Genomic DNA, 20,387 nt, shown 5'->3' with positions numbered 1-20,387 from the left:
GGTGCAGGATCTAATGCGAGTTGTAGACAAAGGAGTGCGAGTTTGCAGAGGAAGGCCGAGTTAGTGTTTGCAGAGGAAACTTGGCATTTCCGGAGTGATTTGTTGGTTGGGAAAGTAAGGTAACAATCTCCAATTTTGAGTTTCATAGAGACGGTTGTAGTAGAGGTGCCGAATTAACTGAAGTGCCAGGACCAAGGTTACTTGGGAACGGGAGTGAAAACGGGAAGTGGGAGCAGGAGCGACATTTTCAGAAGCTCCTAGTTTGGGAGCGATTCTGGGAGCGTTTTTTTATAATATATATATATATATATATATATTTTATATTTGTTATATTTTGATGCATATATGTCAACAAAAGCATATATAATTATGAATTACATATAAAAAACATAAAAACATAGATTGAACCATATAACAACAATCATCTAGAAGTTATAATCTTCATCAACCACGTCCACAAGTTAGTAACATACAACATATTGAGTCTCATGATTCATCAATCTTAAAGTTTTAAGCTTTCAAAATTCAATATATAACATTTATCATAATTGACCACCAAAGTTGTACTTGTAAGCTAAGTGTAACCATTACAACAAAGAATATCTAACATGAAAAGAAACAACTTTCAACTTTCACGAAGCATCATATTCATAATTCATTACCAATGAGTTATAATTGCCAACTTCAAAATTCAAACTTAAATTGTCATATATTGTTTACAAAAAATATCTTAATAAATATGACACAGTCAACAGTTATTAAAACTAATAGAAACTAGAAAAGAAAACTATATCTATTATCTACAGCTTCCTCTTGCCACGAGAAATTTCTAATTTCTGAGCAGGTCGTGGTGGTCTTCTAGGAATCTCCTCCTACACAGTCCCACGACCAGAAGCAGAAGACACATGCCCTCCACGTGAGGATGTACATGGAGGCGGCGACAAAAAAGGAACAAGACTTGGAACTCGACCACTGGCACTGCTACTGGATGGTGGGGGTGGCATCGTTGTTGTTGCTTCATCTTCATCTCTCATAAGTTCTACTTCCAATTCTTCAAGATGTATAGTTCCATCCTCCAAATTATCGTCCTCTGAATGGTTGTCCCAAAAATTTTATATCTTGGATCCTCATAAGCCTGATCACAATAATGACTCAATAACCTCAAGTTGTAGTGCACATAAACCAAGCTTTCTGCCCATTTTTCATTGAGTCTGTTTCTTCTCACATTATGTATGAAGCTGTAGGTGCTCCAACACCTCTCTGCAGAAGAAGTATTTACATCCCGTGAGAACTTTTTTGGCCAATTTTGGCAAAAATCCCATGCCGCCATATGCTTCCCACCATGTGAGAGCATCAAATCTGTCTCTATCTTCCATTGCATGCAAAGAACCAAACAAACCAATGCAACTGAAGTATCTTCTTAATTCAAGACGCATATTAGCACACTCCTCCCTATCAGGTACCAACTTGTCTAATGCTTGCATATATCCTGTAGATACCTTTGGATCTATCTGGGGTTTGACCCTAACCCCACCCCTAGGTGCAGGTTGGCCCAACCAATGAGGAGAGTAGTATTTTGGCATAAGGATATATGCCAAGTCATGTAGTGGAACATTAAGTTTATTCCACCATGTACACACACAATTGTAAATCAGTGTATACAAGTTGGGATCATCTTTCTGAACAATATCTTTTATTTGCCCCAACATGGTATCAATTTCCTCATACACCTCCCCAATCACTGGTTTATCTGTATCTGCAAAACGTATCATGCTATAAATGGGCTTGGTGAATTCCAATACTTGCCTCACACGTGCCCAAAATTGACCATCAAGAGCGGTCTCCTCCACTTGTTGAAAACCTTGCTTGCCAGTTGCATTTGTAGCCCTTTCCTTTAATACCTGCCAGTGTGGACTTGATACCATGCTAGCCAACGACTCTCTTACCTTCAAAAGCTACCTGAAGGTGAGGTAATAGCTAGCAAATCTAGTCTTCTCAATCTTCAACAACTCCAATCTTAGGTGACTGTAGAAAAACCCATGGGTATTGCTATGATTTGTAATAAATTTTATCATTTGTTTGCCTCGCTTGTACAAATCACCAATCCATTTGTATTGTTGGTTTTTGTTCTTAATAATATCATTCATCAAACGGTTCACTGTGTGAACCAAACACCCAAACAAAAATATGTTGTGGTATTTATCCTCAATAATTGCTCCCACTGCCTTACAATTAGCAACGTTATTAGTGATTGCTTGGATGACATTGTATGGCCCAATACATTCAATTGTTTCAAGTAATGATTTTACAATGTTGATGCCGGTCTTGAACTTCTCTAAGTAATCATATGCTGAAAGAAAGATAGCACCACTAACAGACACAACAAGAACACTTGTTTATGGCTTGCCTTTTACATTTGACCATCCATCAAATACAATGGACACCCCATGCTCAGTCCAAAAATTTGTCATTCTACCCAAAGAATGTGATAGTTTTACTTTTTCATGATCAAGTCCAATGGTTCTAGCCCTGTCATACCCAAGGATCTTGTATCCTTTAGGGGCATCATTTATGGAAGAAACCATTTCATGCCAATAATGTGAGTGAAGAACATTGAATGGTATACCACATGCATAGAGAAACCGGTAAATTTTTTAATCCACATCATTCCTACACCCTTCATCAAGGAAATCTAATATGGTTCTACGCCTTAAAGAGATGTTTGGTCCTATGCCTCCATATCCACTGCCATGGGAGGGTGTTAAAGGAGTTCTTTATGCATGTTGATGTGATTGTGAGCTATGTTCAAAGAAACCCTTTGATTTTTTATATTTGTATTGGGCTTCCTCCTCTTCCCTTATGTATTTGGCCCTATCTGTTGTTGACACACTTGCACAAGTTTTGATTCCTATTGGTTTATCTTCATCCCATGACCTTTTCCCACAGAGGTACCTTCTGGCACGAGTGTATGAACCTGTGTAAGTTTTGTTGCAATGGGGGCATTCAAATTTAGTGGTTCCACCCCATTTCCCTCCTTCAAGCCTAGAAACATATTTCCACGATGGGGTTTGGTCTTGTTTACTTTTTTGCGCTGAATCATGTTCACTCTCTTCCTCCTCACCAAGGTACTCCTCTCTGAGGTTTTCATCAAATCCACTATAACCCAATTTTTCATCCCCTCCTCCTACTCTCCAACACCATAATAACCAAAAAATGAACCAAGAAGAAGAAAATGCCAAGCCATATAACCATGATGTCTGAACTTTGAATTTTTGAGTCTACAAAAAATTGGAGGAATGGGAATGGGAAATAGAGAAATTTATTTTTTATTTATTTAGCAATGAACATAAAAAAATGCTAGATTAGAGTGTAGATCCTACATCTTTGGCCTTCAATCCCAAGCTCCAAGCTCCCCTTGCAATCTCCTCAAGCTCCTCCAAGCTCCAAACTCTCTTGCTCCTCTTGCTCTCAATGGATGAAGTGAATAATGGGGAGCAGGGAGGGTCTATTTATGCTTTCCCCCTCCCCTTTCCCTCCCTTTCCTCTCTCCTCCTCCACCATCGGTCGTCGCCCTCCCTCTAGGCCACGCACCTTTTTTGGACAGGAGCATCTTTTCAGAGGAGGGAGCGACCAGGAGCGACAGCTCCCTCCTCTAAAAAAACACTCTCGGAAACATTTGCTTGAAATTGTTGAAATTATCCTTTAAATTATTTGAAGTATTGCCTGGTACATTACAGTGGTATCAAAGCATTATTTTGGCCAGTTGTGGGTCTAAATCATGGTAATTCCAAGGATGCTATTGTTGGGCCAAAATTCTAGAGGCTGAGACCCCAGTCTAGCATTGTTCTTTAGATTGAACTTTAGCTTGTTCCAAAAATTTCTGATTTGGAACATGACACCAAACTTCAAACTTAAATTGTCATATATTGTTTACAAAAAATATCATAATAAATATGAAAGAGTCAATAGTTATAAAAACTACTAGAAACTAGAAAAGACAAGTAAATCTATTATCTATTGCTAATGATTGGGCCTGTTGCCGCTGCGAGAAATGTCTAATTTTTTAGTCTTGTGGGAAAATCGGGATCTTTGTCATTAATATCACCCTCTAAGCATTAATATCCAAAGGTATCTTTGTCATCACCTCTGGATCTGTATAGAGATCTTTGTCATTAATACCACCCTCTAAGCATTACCATAAGATAGAAAAAGCATAGCATGTCAAGCCAAGATTTTGTTTGAGTGATGCGTACATTTTTAGGAGGGTCATGATAGAGGATTTCGACAACCAATGTCACTAACATCAATGTACATAGAGGGATTGGTGCTCTTGATTAAATACGAGTTCCATACCCTAATACATGACAAAATCCAATGGAAACATTGCAATCCCACCAATCATGAAATCCTGAAAAACTGATAAGTTTGGTGGATTTTGAATGAAATCTAAAATTCTACTTTCTCCATATGAAATCCAATGAGGTCGGAACCACTCTCAAACATCCAGAGTCATTTCATGGTAATATTAAAAATTTAAGTAATGTTAAATGTCACTTTTACTTTAAGAATTTAACATTACCATGAATCACATATCAATACTAGGGCCGTAGGCTTGATCATTTGGCTACCCCACTCAAAACTTATTTGTTTCTTTGAAAAAAAATTGCATTTGGAATATTACTGCAAATTGTTTTTTGCAAAAAAGACTAAATGCTCCCGAAAAACCAAGGAGCGGTTTTTTTTGCCGCAAGCGCGCTCCCGACTCGCTCCCGCCCAGAGCACGAATTGGGAGTAGGAGTATGGGGGGGCGGGGTGGTCCCCCACAACCCTGGGTTGTAGTACGGATAAAATGTTGACAGTGGCAGCGTCAACAGCAGTACAGATGCAACATTTGCACAGTGGTTGATAGACGGCATGTCAAACATCGGCAACACAGAGGACGATGTTATGAAGTCAGAGTGATGCTTCAATGGGAGGCATTGCTAGAGCACATTACTCGCTAAGAGGGAGTGTTGATTTCTAGTAGCATCGGATGTTCTCTAAGTCTCAAATTTTGCAGGGAGGCTTGGGCACATGTATTCCAAAGAACCCAAAAAGTGTTTTGGGAAATTCCACCCAGAAACAGTTTTATTAAGATAATTATTTTTAATGGGTCCCTAAGTCTAAACTTAGGAAATTAAAATAATTAATGGGTATTAATCTAACTGTGGGTGTAACTTCTAGAAGAAGACAAGGATCAAGCAGAAATGATCTTGCCATTGATTAGCTTCTAATCTGGGTTATTGAATGTCAACGAGGAGACTATTTAAGGAAGATTGAGGGCCATTTGGAAGACACAGAGAGTTCAGAAGATCGAATTTCTGAAGAAAGTCGCTGCCGGAAGAGAAATTCGAAGTGAGCTTTTGCAGTGAGGGGCAAGGATAGTATTTGAAGGGAAATATTTCTCAGTCGGAGGATACTGAGCAGAGAAGCCAGAGGGAGATCTAGCAGTGGCATCGCTAAGCCAGACGGGTTGACTCATAGCCACGTAGGGGCAACACAGAAGCCAAGAGGGAGTCCAAAATTTGCAGAGGGAATTTGAGTTTCAGAAGTCGGGAGCCAGGGTTTGAGACCAGGAGGTAGAAATTGAATCACCTGGGTAGCAAATCGACTAGCCAGAGGATTGACGTTGTCCCCTATGAGCTTCATGTTGGACTGACGTAGACACTGCGTAGAGGCAATGTAGAGGCAGCCAGAAAAGTTAGTGGCTATCATTTTGGGGATGGATCAACCAAGATTCCCAATGATAGTGTGAGGTAATCTCACAAATATCTCCGTCAAGATTATTCTTTGTAACTAGATTGTCAGGAAGGCTTCCAGAGATGTATTCATAATTTACTACTACACAATAATAAAAACCCTCAGATCTACTGCACCGGTTTTCCCACATTGGGTTTTTCATGGACGTTTGTCCAAAAATAACTATGTCAATTGTGTTGTCTCTTTCTCTATTGTTCAGTTTCTTAAATCGACATATTATTAAATTGTTGTAGGTTGTAGTGTATGTATTTCGATGTTTGTCGTAGGAAACTGCAAATAACTTGTTCATGTAAATCTAACAAGTAGGAAAAATATCATCAATGCTACAGTAGGAATTCCCGGGTTTAAGGAATTTTCACAGGCTACTCATCCTCCACCATCACAGGTTCAAAATGAACCTCCAACTCGCCCTCCCTAGAAGGCTCACCATGAATACTGTGCACATCCTCCTCCTCAGCTGACTCATGATCCAGCATATGCTGCTCATGCTGAATCACCACTGGTGACTCATCATCCTCGATGTCTCTCCTAGGACCCACTATCTACTCATCACATGAATATGGCCCGCTATCAACAACTCTACATGATTCATGCTCCTCTATGTGCTCTCTATGCTGAACCATCCGTTGCTCATCTTCTCCCGGATCTCCTTCCCTCATGGGAACAATTGACTGCTCATCATATTCCTCTACCACACATAGATGCATATCTGGGCTACTATCATCAACTCCACATGACTGCTCATGCTCCTTGGAGGTATCATCGTATGAACCCATGGACTCGTCCAAAGAAGAATCCTCACCTTGAAAGTCAAAAGGAATCTCCTCCTGCTTTACCTTTGTCATCTCCTTGGTGTCACTCAAACATGAGTGGTCAGGTCCCCAAGGTCCCTTGCAAATAAAGCAAAGTCCCTTCCTCTTATCTCATTCTTGCTGCATGATCCCCCAAACCTGAGTAGCTCCTCCCTGGTCAACTGTCTCCTGAATAGCCCAATGTTCTACTCAACTAACCTTTCGGCTAGCTCATAAGCAGCAATTGAGACCAATTGCTCTCTCCTCCAAACAAACAACAATCGAAACTGCAACTGCAGACAAATGGTATCACGACCTCTCATACATGATGACAAGATGGACTGCATATGTGCTATGAGTGTGTCAGGATTATGTTTCTTAATGCTAAAGAGGCATTGGAACATCTGTAGGATCAACCCACCACACTCTAGATCAAACATGATTTCATAAATCCTAGTCATAGCCATAACTTCTAAAATCTCAAGCTTCTTCCCAAAGGTAGAGCCGGCACTGTGGTCCAAGTCCTGGAAAGTTTCTACTACCAATCTGAAGACTCTCCTCATAACAACATTATTGTAAGGAGCTATAGGTGCGGTCAACGTCATAATGTTACTGAGTCATGATGCCACTGGAAGTTTAATCCCTTCACAAGGTTCCTCCAAGAACTTGGGATGTATTAAAGCTAACATGGCTGGTTTCAAAGCCTACATCAACTTCTTCCCCTATAACTATTAGACTTTGGAAAGGAAGTCATCTAGTTCATCAAGTTTGAAGAGGATTTTCCATGTGACACTCATGTGCTTCAAATCTGTCCCAAGTGAAAATATTTTGTGTCCAATCTCCATCTCTTTCTACATATCCCTTGGTTGTTCTTGTTGAAGGATGGCATGAACTCCCTTTGAGAAGGGTTTGTTGTTTTGCTTTTGCTGGTCCATATTGTAGCCCACTAAAGTGTTGTTGTGTTGGTTTAGGAGGCTTTTTAAATACTCCATAATTATGCAAAGGCTAAAACAATGTGTAAAAAGCTACAACAATACAAGACACAACCAGTATCCCCACATACATTAGCAATACACTACCCAACACAACTATAATAACAATGCTAGTAGTAGTGACCCTCGCCCATACTAACCATCATTGTCAACTCTCAAGCGCTATTTCAAATCCTTACAGACCTTAGTCCTTACTTTTACAGGGCCTGGGTATGAATATATAGGGGTTACTACCATACAATTGTTATGGCAACATCAGCTGAAACTGGACAACAATATTTATGGACTCTTGCAACAAAAACCAAATTTTACAACCATACTACAACGCTTGGGGAACGAATGGTCTTCAGACTAAGGAAACAATTTGATTTGCACCCTATAAATTTCTGAGTTCTTGTAGTCTTCAAATAGTTTGAATGACAACCATTGTAGATGAATGTTTTATAATTTTGTCTCAATTGGCATATATAAATATCATTCCCATGTAGTTGGACAAACTTAAAGCAAACTCGGAGAAACATTCCTCACTGTGGGTACAATTTTAAGTTTCTGAGTAAGGATTGCCATATAGTGACATAAACTTAGGAAAATACAGTGAGTTACAGAGATATTGAAACCTAGTCATGTGAATTGCAGTGAAGCTTCAACTCAAGACTGCACCTTGAAATGCATAACAGCAAAGAAGAATGACTTTGACCCCTTCGATTTGACACACTGTTGTGCTACAGAACTCCTTTTATATGCTGATGTGAACGCACAACCAACTCATTTTTTCCCCCAGCTCCTATAGTGAGCTAATACATCCTTCAGTCCTGTCAGCAACAGTCTCTTACACTTGACCCAACAAGGATGAATCTCTGCAGAATAAGTAATCTACATTGGTAACTAGAACTTGTCTCCTGCTCAATAATAAGCTACAACGAATAATCGAGTTGTCCCCACTGACACAAGACTTCCACTGTGTCCACGCTCCACTATAATGACACACAACCCAGCCAACAGGTAATGTCGGCCCTCTGTGGGGACAAAAATACGCCCGACAAGGAATGGTAGCCCACATCCTTGGTTGTAGCAACAAGTGTGTTTCCCCGAACTCGGCTTCAGCAGGAAATGCAACCTCCAAAAGATGCAAGTTATCTCAGAACGACTGGACAACCGACGGTCCAATTGATTATTTCAATCTCCTTCAGAGACAACGACTCCCTGCAGTGATCGTTCTTTCAATAGTAATATGGGCGACTTCTGATGAATTCGGTCCAAGGAATGACCCAATGAATAATTTTTTCATTCAGCTCACGACTTTGCAAATAATAACAGTGAGTGGCTCACGACTATGAAAATATTGAATGTTCCCCTTGTTGTATCACTTCACTAGCGTTTATCATCAACCAAACTCTATTCAGCACGAACCTTGGCCCTCTGTGTATGTAAAAATGTCAGCAGTGCACGTCGCTACATAAACCATCCAATAATGACAACAGGAAGCATTTTACGATGGTGGCTTCATCAGTCATCACTAAGTCAACGCTGAGCAACGAATTAGTCTACAGACCCTCTCCGCATGTTGTATCCATGACCTGATGTTAATTTATGCATACAGTGAGAGCGCACGCAAGTCCCATCGGATTTGTTCGAAGGTGTTAGCGCTTGAGATTTCACCCTAGGCTGAGGAAGGTAAACCTTCAAGGCTACATCAAACCATTTCACCTCGTAGCTAGCCCTACGAGAAGGCTCTCTCGGGTCAGATTCGGTAGATCTTTCAATAGGATGAGCTGACCCAATTAGGAATAAAGATCTTAGGCTAGTAAATTGATATAGGAAGGTTTGCTTGGGGTTTTTAATTAAATGACGGGGCTTTTCTGGGCTGCATGGGCAAAATCACAGCTTGAACAGAGAAATATAATGACTACACAGATTATCAACTGAGGCAAGGTAGGCAAGCAATTTAACACCAAATCTAGATTTTAAATGGGATGGCAAGACTGGTGAGGAGCTAAGGAGGGCAAATAATACTTTGAATCCTCCTTAAACAGAAGAAAACATTGAATATGAGCAAATTTATAGGAGGAGCATACAATACTATGAATTCCTACCTAAACACTTCATTTGCTCAATTAGATATGATCATGAGGTGAATGAAACATAACAGTTTACATATGAGACAAAGGGAAAACTTATGCTAAATCAACATACCACATGAATCTCAGCAAACAGAGCTGTGAAATTCCATTAAATTCTCTGCCAAAAACTGTACAATGAAAGCTCTGTTCCAGCACTCAGCGCTCAGAAAAACTTCTTCTCTCTCTGACCTCCCTTGAATTACAAATGATTATTTTTATAAACTATTCTAAAACAAAAACAACAGATCGACCCACCATCCGGGCGCTGTTTGAACTGCAATTTCAAAAAATTAGAAAGGAGCGTTCATCTATTCTAAAATAAAACAGCATCTCCCTAAAAATCCTACGATGTCCGACACATGGAATAATAGCTAGAGCGCAGCTACCTTTAAATCGCTAACTGAGGTCTTGAAATAGTAAATCGGTTCCTGAAGATCAGCGCATACATATCCAGCCATTCATAATTGCCACTATTCATCCGCATAATCGCCTTTGCTTGCCTAACCGCTTCAGTGTGAGGACCCAGAATAGACTAAGTAATTCGATTTCTGTGCTGGGATAATTATTTGGCTTTTGACTTTTATTCTCCCTCAAAATGTCATGACAAGTGTTTCTGTTGAAGGCACGTTCCCGTTTTAGAAATGCAAAGATTTGCATGCAGTCGACATCCCGGGAGAAGAAAATAACTCCTTAAAATGAGGCAATTGGGTATACTAGAAAAGCTTGTAGTCTTCAGAAGCTTCTAATGATTTCCAACTTTAGCATGAGAATTTCTGCAGTTCATGCCATACACACAAAGTGGATATCTGATATATGTTATCACAGAATATTTGGAGAAATTTCCCCTCCCAACTTAAGTAAAATGGCGTATTTATAGGTTCCGGCTCTGACCATTCACCGCCAGAAAGCAATGTATCAGGCTTTACAGCTGGATACGCAGTACATGTTTTCTCTTTCAATATACCTGCACCAGCAAGAATCAATTGCCCACGACAGATAGAAGCAATGGGCTTGTTTGAATCAGAAGACCGCTTGACCAATTTAAGAACAGATTCATTTAGAGCTAGGTACTCGGATGCCCTTCCTCCAGGAACTATCAACCCATCATACACGCTTGCATCAATGTCATCGAAAGATGCTGTCGAAATAAAATAGTGGCCTGGATAATATTCATTTTTAGGAACACGGTTAAGATATGCAATAGATGAACCATCTGAGGCAAAGGGAGGATAACAAAAACATCGAACAAAAATCCTTTTCTAGGCCTCAAATAATGAAACGCAATTGACCGAGAATTTCCAGAACCGACCACTAGAGACTGTTTTGAAACCTATGCTAACTTCGCCTGCAACCATATATTCCATAAATGCATAGCAGTCCCCATGGATCGCAGAACTGCAACTTGCAACAAACTTCAACAGATTTAGAAAAAGCCCGCAATGATGTCTTAGTTTTGTTTTTGTTTTTTAGGCAATTGTGATGACAAACCACTCAACCTGTCTGCTAGAGTAGAGGTAATGCTGCCCGAATGAAATTTATCCTGAGACTCAAGCAATATTCCATGACAAAGACATAGAAGGCTGCGCAAGACATGTAATCCATATCATTTACAGTTCCGTACAAAAACCAAACTGTCTATTGATTGTCTTCATCCTTTGACAACAGAATCCACAGATCAATTTCATTCTTTAGTTGAACGAGCTTCAAACAGAACACGGCTATGGGGCGGCATTTGGTAAGCGAAAAAGCTTATTCCCAACATATCAGTAGCTGTCCCTTCCATTGAGAAAGTTTCTGGAAATGGAAGACTTGTATCAACCAAACGGTGCCATAACATTCCATCAGGAAGTTGAGGCAGGGTAGCACTGACTGACGCTTGCTGAGAGTTGAAAGCAATGTACAAATCACCTAGAGTTGATCTGGATTAGGTCCATGCCAGTTCAGATTTTCAATCTTCGCAAAAGTTTTACGCTGAAGCAAATCTTTTCGACGGGTGCGGAAGGAACTAAGAAATCCAATAAACTGAATAGTGTGAACAACAAATTCAGTTTTCAGAGCATCCCAATTAAAGGGTTTCCTGTCATTTAAATGCATGGTAGCTTGCATTACCAGTGCATGCTCCCTCCATATACCTGTGTAAGAAAATTGACTTTCAACAACTACAATTACAAAATCATCAGATTTGAAGCGTAATTTGGATAGCAAGTCCTTTTTCCTGTTCAATGCCATAAAATGCTTCACCTCCCATGTTTCCTTTGGGGAGCCAGGGATAACAAAGAAGTTGCCAGAATTAAATACAGAATACATCATCGCCATAGCATAGTCTGAAAAAACAACCACATTAACTCTCTCAAATGCAGACTTCCAGTTGCTGATAATGGTTCTGTGTGTGTCTGAAGCATAAATCCTTAGACGCTTTCCTAATGTATCCTCATGAATGATCCATATGACAGGTACCATTCTAAAAGGTTCCTGCATGAGGCTAGAGTTTATGACTTTTGCTTCAAGAGAGCTCACAACCACACCATCAAAATTTAGCTAGTTGACTTGAAACTGTTGATGTGAATTACTTTGCAGTATATTGACAATAGTTCCAATCTTCTCCCAAGCACCACGGACAGACCCATCTTCAAATGGAAACCAGGTTCAGTAATTCTCTTCGATAGAGCACCGCCTATCCAGTAAGCGCCAACATGTCCTTTTAGAACTTGGTGCAGAATACCAAAACAAGAACTGACAGCTTGAGGGCATTATCCATTGTCAAAGTAAAACCATTCTTTAATAATGGCAGCAGAAAATTATATATATTTGCCAAGGCAGAAAGAAATTCTCGATTATCTTCATTGGAAAACCCTTCGTGAGATGAAACATGAGGCAGCAGCAGGATATGCTTTCACAATAGCATCCAGAGTAGCAACAGCATCATTAAAACCAAAGTAATAGATGCTAGTATAGGTAAATAATCGATTCTCAATATAGCAGACTAGCAATGTGTGGATTATAAGACCGCATTCTGTCACAACACAAGCCTTTGGAGGAAGAAGCGCTAGGCCCAGAATCATCATGGCCAGCACAACACTTGCAAGTTGAAGTCGCTGCCAGTTGAAGAGCTGAAGAACAAATTACATAATCTAAAACAACACATTAATGATTTCTTCTTCAAAACCCTGTTTTGAAGAAGAATCAATCTCTGACATGAGACGGAGTCTAACATTGGCTCCATTTGGGATGGCAGCTGCAGCTTCCTGGAGGTGCCAAGAACCGCAGAACTTTGGGAGAGCAGACAGTGCCTCCACCCATTGGGCAATGGAGTCATCATCAACACAACTCTTGACTTAATTTTCAAACTGAAACTGAACTCAAACAATTTTCAAGCAAACTAAAACCAGATGCTGCCCTTATGGCTGCTTATTTATTTACAAAGCTACCCTACTTTGCTGTACAAACACTAGATCAGGTAATACTAAAATGCCAAATTAACCATGCAAGTAGACCTGAAAATGATGTAGCTCGAGAATGCTTCCACAAAGTCACAGATGTAGTTGCTGGCAACCCTTCATGCACATAATGACCCTGGTCACGGAAAATACAGCCTGATTTATCAATCAAACTGAAAAATGTGCCCATGTATGCCGCAATAGGATCACGGACACCGGACTCTGTTGGCTGCCCCAACTCTGCAATGCATACCTCCAGCTGCACATTGTCAATATAAACATCTGTAGGCGATTCTGTTATTTCTTGTTGTGAAGGAAGAAGGATTTCCAAGAACTTTTTAGGGTCTTGGAAATCATAAGACTGGATCTGCTCATCTAAATCTTGAATCTCCTTCTCGATTCTTTCAACAAGTAACTCACAGACGCTAGGATGATAATTCGGAGATTTCAAACATTGAAGGAAAAAACTTAAAACTTCTTCATTAATTTCAATATCCACTAAGCTTTCTCTAAATTCATTTAGAGCTTCACACAGTGCAGGGTTTGCCACATACCCTACCATTGCATGAGTGAATCAACAGGCACTGGAATGTCTGGATCGAGTTGGAGTCGCCGGGTGAATGGTTCAGCCTGCATAAGTGTCTGACTGCTGTCCACCATCAGCATCAGATCTGAATTTGATACATGTACTGGGGTAAAATGCAATCGAAGTGGTCGTATTCACAAGCTCACGGAGATTGACTGAAGCAGCGTTTATCTACTTACGTTGATGTAAAACAAGAGCGTTTTCGAAGGCTCCTGGCGTAACTTCAGGCTCCGTCTAAGACTTATGAAACAAACACAACAATGAGCAAATAACAAATTTGTTCTCCCCAGTATGGTCACCACTATGTTAGCGCTTGAGATTTCACCCTAGGCTGAGGAAGGTAAACCTTCAAGGCTACATCAAACCATTTCACCTCGTAGCTAGCCCTACGAGGTATGAGAAGGCTCTCTCGGGTCAGATTCGGTAGATCTTTCAATAGGATGAGCTGACCCAATTAGGAATAAAGATCTTAGGCTAGTAAATTGATATAGGAAGGTTTGCTTGGGGTTTTTAATTAAATGACGGGGCTTTTCTGGGCTGCATGGGCAAAATCACAGCTTGAACAGAGAAATATAATGACTACACAGATTATCAACTGAGGCAAGGTAGGCAAGCAATTTAACACCAAATCTAGATTTTAAATGGGATGGCAAGACTGGTGAGGAGCTAAGGAGGGCAAATAATACTTTGAATCCTCCTTAAACAGGAGAAAACATTGAATATGAGCAAATTTATAGGAGGAGCATACAATACTATGAATTCCTACCTAAACACTTCATTTGCTCAATTAGATATGATCATGAGGTGAATGAAACATAACAGTTTACATATGAGACAAAGGGAAAACTTATGCTAAATCAACATACCACATGAATCTCAGCAAACAGAGCTGTGAAATTCCATTAAATTCTCTGCCAAAAACTGTACAATGAAAGCTCTGTTCCAGCACTCAGCGCTCAGAAAAACTTCTTCTCTCTCTGACCTCCCTTTAATTACAAATGATTATTTTTATAAACTATTCTAAAACAAAAACAACAGATCGACCCACCATCCGGGCGCTGTTTGAACTGCAATTTCAAAAAATTAGAAAGGAGCGTTCATCTATTCTAAAATAAAACAGCATCTCCCTAAAAATCCTACGATGTCCGACACATGGAATAACAGCTGGAGCGCAGCTACCTTTAAATCACTAACTAAGGTCTTGAAATAGTAAATCGGTTCCTGAAGATCAGCGCATACATATCCAGCCATTCATAATTGCCACTATTCATCCGCATAATCGCCTTTGCTTGCCTAACCGCTTCAGTGTGAGGACCCAGAATAGACTAAGTAATTCGATTTCTGTGCTGGGATAATTATTTGGCTTTTGACTTTTATTCTCCCTCAAAATGTCATGACAAGTGTTTCTGTTGAAGGCACGTTCCCGTTTTAGAAATGCAAAGATTTTCATGCAGTCGACATCCCGGGAGAAGAAAATAACTCCTTAAAATGAGGCAATTGGGTATACTAGAAAAGCTTGTAGTCTTCAGAAGCTTCTAATGATTTCCAACTTTAGCATGAGAATTTCTGCAGTTCATGCCATACACACAAAGTGGATATCTGATATATGTTATCACAGAATATTTGGAGAAATTTCCCCTCCCAACTTAAGTAAAATGGCGTATTTATAGGTTCTGGCTCTGACCATTCACCGCCAGAAAGCAATGTATCAGGCTTTACAGCTGGATATGCAGTACATGTTTTCTCTTTCAATATACCTGCACCAGCAAGAATCAATTGCCCACGACAGATAGAAGCAATGGGCTTGTTTGAATCAGAAGACCGCTTGACCAATTTAAGAACAGATTCATTTAGAGCTAGGTACTCGGATGCCCTTCCTCCAGGAACTATCAACCCATCATACACGCTTTCATCAATGTCATCGAAAGATGCTGTCGAAATAAAATAGTGGCCTGGATAATATTCATTTTTAGGAACACGGTTAAGATATGCAATAGATGAACCATCTGAGGCAAAGGGAGGATAACAAAAACATCGAACAAAAATCCTTTTCTAGGCCTCAAATAATGAAACGCAATTGACCGAGAATTTCCAGAACCGACCACTAGAGACTGTTTTGAAACCTATGCTAACTTCGCCTGCAACCATATATTCCATAAATGCATAGCGGTCCCCATGGATCGCAGAACTGCAACTTGCAACAAACTTCAACAGATTTAGAAAAAGCCCGCAATGATGTCTTAGTTTTGTTTTTGTTTTTTAGGCAATTGTGATGACAAACCACTCAACCTGTCTGCTAGAGTAGAGGTAATGCTGCCCGAATGAAATTTATCCTGAGACTCAAGCAATATTCCATGACAAAGACATAGAAGGCTGCGCAAGACATGTAATCCATATCATTTACAGTTCCGTACAAAAACCAAACTGTCTATTGATTGTCTTCATCCTTTGACAACAGAATCCACAGATCAATTTCATTCTTTAGTTGAACGAGCTTCAAACAGAACACGGCTATGGGGCGGCATTTGGTAAGCGAAAAAGCTTATTCCCAACATATCAGTAGCTGTCCCTTCCATTGAGAAAGTTTTTGGAAATGGAAGACTTGTATCAACCAAACGGTGCCATAACATTCCATCAGGAAGTTGAGGCAGGGTAGCACTGACTGACGCTTGCTGAGAGTTGAAAGCAATGTACAAATCACCTAGAGTTGATCTGGATTAGGTCCATGCCAGTTCAGATTTTCAATCTTCGCAAAAGTTTTACGCTGAAGCAAATCTTTTCGACGGGTGCGGAAGGAACTAAGAAATCCAATAAACTGAATAGTGTGAACAGCAAATTCAGTTTTCAGAGCATCCCAATTAAAGGGTTTCCTGTCATTTAAATGCATGGTAGCTTGCATTACCAGTGCATGCTCCCTCCATACACCTGTGTAAGAAAATTGACTTTCAACAACTACAATTACAAAATCATCAGATTTGAAGCGTAATTTGGATAGCAAGTCCTTTTTCCTGTTCAATGCCATAAAATGCTTCACCTCCCATGTTTCCTTTGGGGAGCCAGGGATAACAAAGAAGTTGCCAGAATTAAATACAGAATACATCATCGCCATAGCATAGTCTGAAAAAACAACCACATTAGCTCTCTCAAATGCAGACTTCCAGTTGCTGATAATGGTTCTGTGTGTGTCTGAAGCATAAATCCTTAGACGCTTTCCTAATGTATCCTCATGAATGATCCATATGACAGGTACCATTCTAAAAGGTTCCTGCATGAGGCTAGAGTTTATGACTTTTGCTTCAAGAGAGCTCACAACCACACCATCAAAATTTAGCTAGTCGACTTGAAACTGTTGATGTGAATTACTTTGCAGTATATTGACAATAGTTCCAATCTTCTCCCAAGCACCACGGACAGACCCATCTTCAAATGGAAACCAGGTTCAGTAATTCTCTTCGATAGAGCACCGCCTATCCAGTAAGCGCCAACATGTCCTTTTAGAACTTGGTGCAGAATACCAAAACAAGAACTGACAGCTTGAGGGCATTATCCATTGTCAAAGTAAAACCATTCTTTAATAATGGCAGCAGAAAATTATATATATTTGCCAAGGCAGAAAGAAATTCTCGATTATCTTCATTGGAAAACCCTTCGTGAGATGAAACATGAGGCAGCAGCAGGATATGCTTTCACAATAGCATCCAGAGTAGCAACAGCATCATTAAAACCAAAGTAATAGATGCTAGTATAGGTAAATAATCGATTCTCAATATAGCAGACTAGCAATGTGTGGATTATAAGACCGCATTCTGTCACAACACAAGCCTTTGGAGGAAGAAGCGCTAGGCCCAGAATCATCATGGCCAGCACGCCAGCACAACACTTGCAAGTTGAAGTCGCTGCCAGTTGAAGAGCTGAAGAACAAATTACATAATCTAAAACAACACATTAATGATTTCTTCTTCAAAACCCTGTTTTGAAGACGAATCAATCTCTGAAATGAGACGGAGTCTAACAGAAGGTACAATTGCTACGCATCAAGCTGCATGTTCACTGCATCAGTGCCATCTGACTATACTTTCAGCGTCCAACTGAAAACGGATTCGTCCTCTGTCAACAAGAAAAAAAGAGTTCACAACCAACAATAGATTAATGCCCTCGTCCTCTACGTCTTTAGTCAACGCGCCAGGGCTAGAGCAAACTCGTATTACACTGTCTATGAATCGACATGCCTCTGCATTTCACGTGATCGTGACCACTCTTACTAATTCGGCCTCCTACACGCACAGTGAAATCTCAGCGTTTCCTCTTATCAAATAGATGGCTACGCGCGGCATGCATGGGTCCCTCCTCATGCATAAGTCTACCTAATCAAGCAAATCGAACCTTGTTACTGGGATCAAATTTGACCCACAACAATATGATAAATTTGGTTCTTGGTCCCAATAAAACTTGGAATAATACTTGTCTCAACAAACTGAACTTAGCTAAAAAAAGCAATTAAATTGGCCTCTTGCAATAAACTCTGACTTCATAAATTCTCCTTGAAATCGAGGGTTTCTTCCTTTAGTATTTTCGTTCCAATTATTGCAATAAAACTTCGTCCGGGAATTTTGACAAGCAAACCCGACAATAATTGTTGCAACTAGAAACTGAAAACCCACAAGCTAAGCCAAGACCGAAGCTCTGATACCACTATAATGTCCCAATTGAAATAAATTTGGAACAACTCAGATTTTTAACTCAGAAAGAAACTCCAAACAAAAATTCCATTCATAAACAAAAGATTGGCATGTAAAAGCTAAACAAATGAAGCATGCAATACCATAACACAATGAACAGGAAATTCTCAGCGCTATTATATTAGAAGAACTGGTGTTTACATGCGAATACAACTCATATAGCTGAGCTAAAATGGCCTCAAACAGATCTACAATAATGCCACAATCGACCTCCAAAACAACTGAAAAACCAATAAACTGCAACCTGTGAATCCTAAATGGATTCACTAAGGGAAGAGATGGGTGCTCACCCACTCTCACTGAATTCCCCCGAGAATTTCCGTCCTGGGGCTACTGCTACAGTAGAGAACCACGTTCTCAAACCTCTCCACAAGAAAGAAAACTCAACTCCAAGAAGTCTCCAAATGATCTCCTCCTCCCCTTTTATAGATCTGATGGATAGATCTCCAAGCCTCTAGAAGCATCTTATTTTATTATTTTATTATTATTCTAGAAGCTCCTCCGTTGACTTTGTCTTAAGTGACCTTTAATTTTATTTTATTTCACTTAAGTCACTAATGGCCCTTTTTCTCCAATAAATAATCTTTCCTTAATTCAATGACTAATTAAAGTCATGTTTAACTAAGGAAAATGGCAAATCGCCCACCATACTCTCTTAGGCCACTGGAAGTCTCTTCTCAGCATCTCATCCTATAGATCTTCTTGTTATGGTTCCAACGAGATGTTACATTGAAGTGTTCCATCAATTAATCTCCCCGGAATGCCACCTCGAGCATAATTAATTAAGTTATGCCCCATAATAATGTTGATTTTTGAAAGTTGTCAGAATGCGACAGAACGAAAAACAAACTGTGCAGATGATGGAATATGCCAAGCAAATGCCATCAAATCCCATAAAAACTCCTCTAAACTCCATCGGGACCCCTAATGACATAAACCTACTCCACTGACCTGGTCATCTCCTGCCCTAAAAATCCACCCTAGTTGTACTATGAAGAACAATAAAAATGGGGACATGACAATCTTCATCCATTTATTTAGAAATTGTGTCTTTGACATAGCACGCATGAGCTAAAGCCAAGTTTGCATTGTTGTTTAGTTAACGAGTGTCTCCGAGCGAAGACCTCAACCCTTGCTTCAGAGAACTTCGAGTGCTAGCCCAAGGAGGGAGTCCTACCTATACTAGTTCGTACTAGCAGCAGAGAGTACGAGTTTGTGGAGAGAATTGGCAGCAACAGTACAGAGACTACGCAGCTCTTGGAGGAGGCATGCTTGGAGGTTGTGAAGGGAGTTAGGCGCTGAAACTTGAGGTGGAGTCTGAGGAAGTGTTGTGGGGGCTTTTCCAGCATTTTGGCGGAGCAACAAACGCGACATTTGCTACAAGTTACATCTTTTGCTTGTGGAGGAGGGCCAACCATTTGGTGGTCAAATTAGGAGCATCAAAACTAGGGCAAACACTTTTTGGGTTTTTTGGGTTTATCGAGGAGAGGCCAAGATTGATTTGGCAAAAAAATTTGGGCAGATTTGGGGGTCACACAGGGGCCCCAACTCAACCAGCAGCGAGAGGAGCTAGGGGAAAATTGGGCCAAAATTCCAAGGTCAACATTTTTACATTTCCTTAGTGGGTTTTTGTGGGTTATCGGTGGAGAGCCCGAGGTTAATTTCCCGGAATTTTCTGAGCATCGGAGAGGGCCCTAGCAATAGATCCATTCAACCAGCAACTTATTTCTAGGCATCTTCAGCGTAGAGCTTGTGCAGCATAGCAACATTTTGGTGGAGGGTGTCTTATTTGTCATTAGGGGCTTTGCTAGCTTGCCTTGAGCGAGCCCAAGTGCATTCCTTCCAACACTTTATTGTACACCCATATTTATTAATAAAAAGAGCTCAACAACGTAGATTTTGGTGCAATTTTATGGTCTGATT

General features: G+C 40.2%; 1 protein-coding gene and 1 pseudogene across 6 annotated transcripts in view; both read right to left on the bottom strand.

The window, feature by feature from the left end:
• LOC149167294 (protein ZINC INDUCED FACILITATOR-LIKE 1-like) overlaps positions 1-20,387 on the bottom strand; it is a 365,578-nt gene that overhangs the window by 130,775 nt on the left and 214,416 nt on the right. The window lies entirely within an intron of this gene.
• LOC149167295 (isoamylase 2, chloroplastic-like) lies at positions 16,200-17,051 on the bottom strand (annotated as a pseudogene).

This window comes from Pinus tabuliformis, chromosome 5_1, assembly GCF_031772625.1.
Source record: "Pinus tabuliformis cultivar Carrire ecotype Pingquan chromosome 5_1, CPIR1, whole genome shotgun sequence".
In the NCBI taxonomy this organism is placed as follows: Eukaryota; Viridiplantae; Streptophyta; class Pinopsida; order Pinales; family Pinaceae; genus Pinus; species Pinus tabuliformis.
Note: the sequence above shows the minus strand (reverse complement) of the source record. Positions and strands in the feature narration are given on the sequence as shown.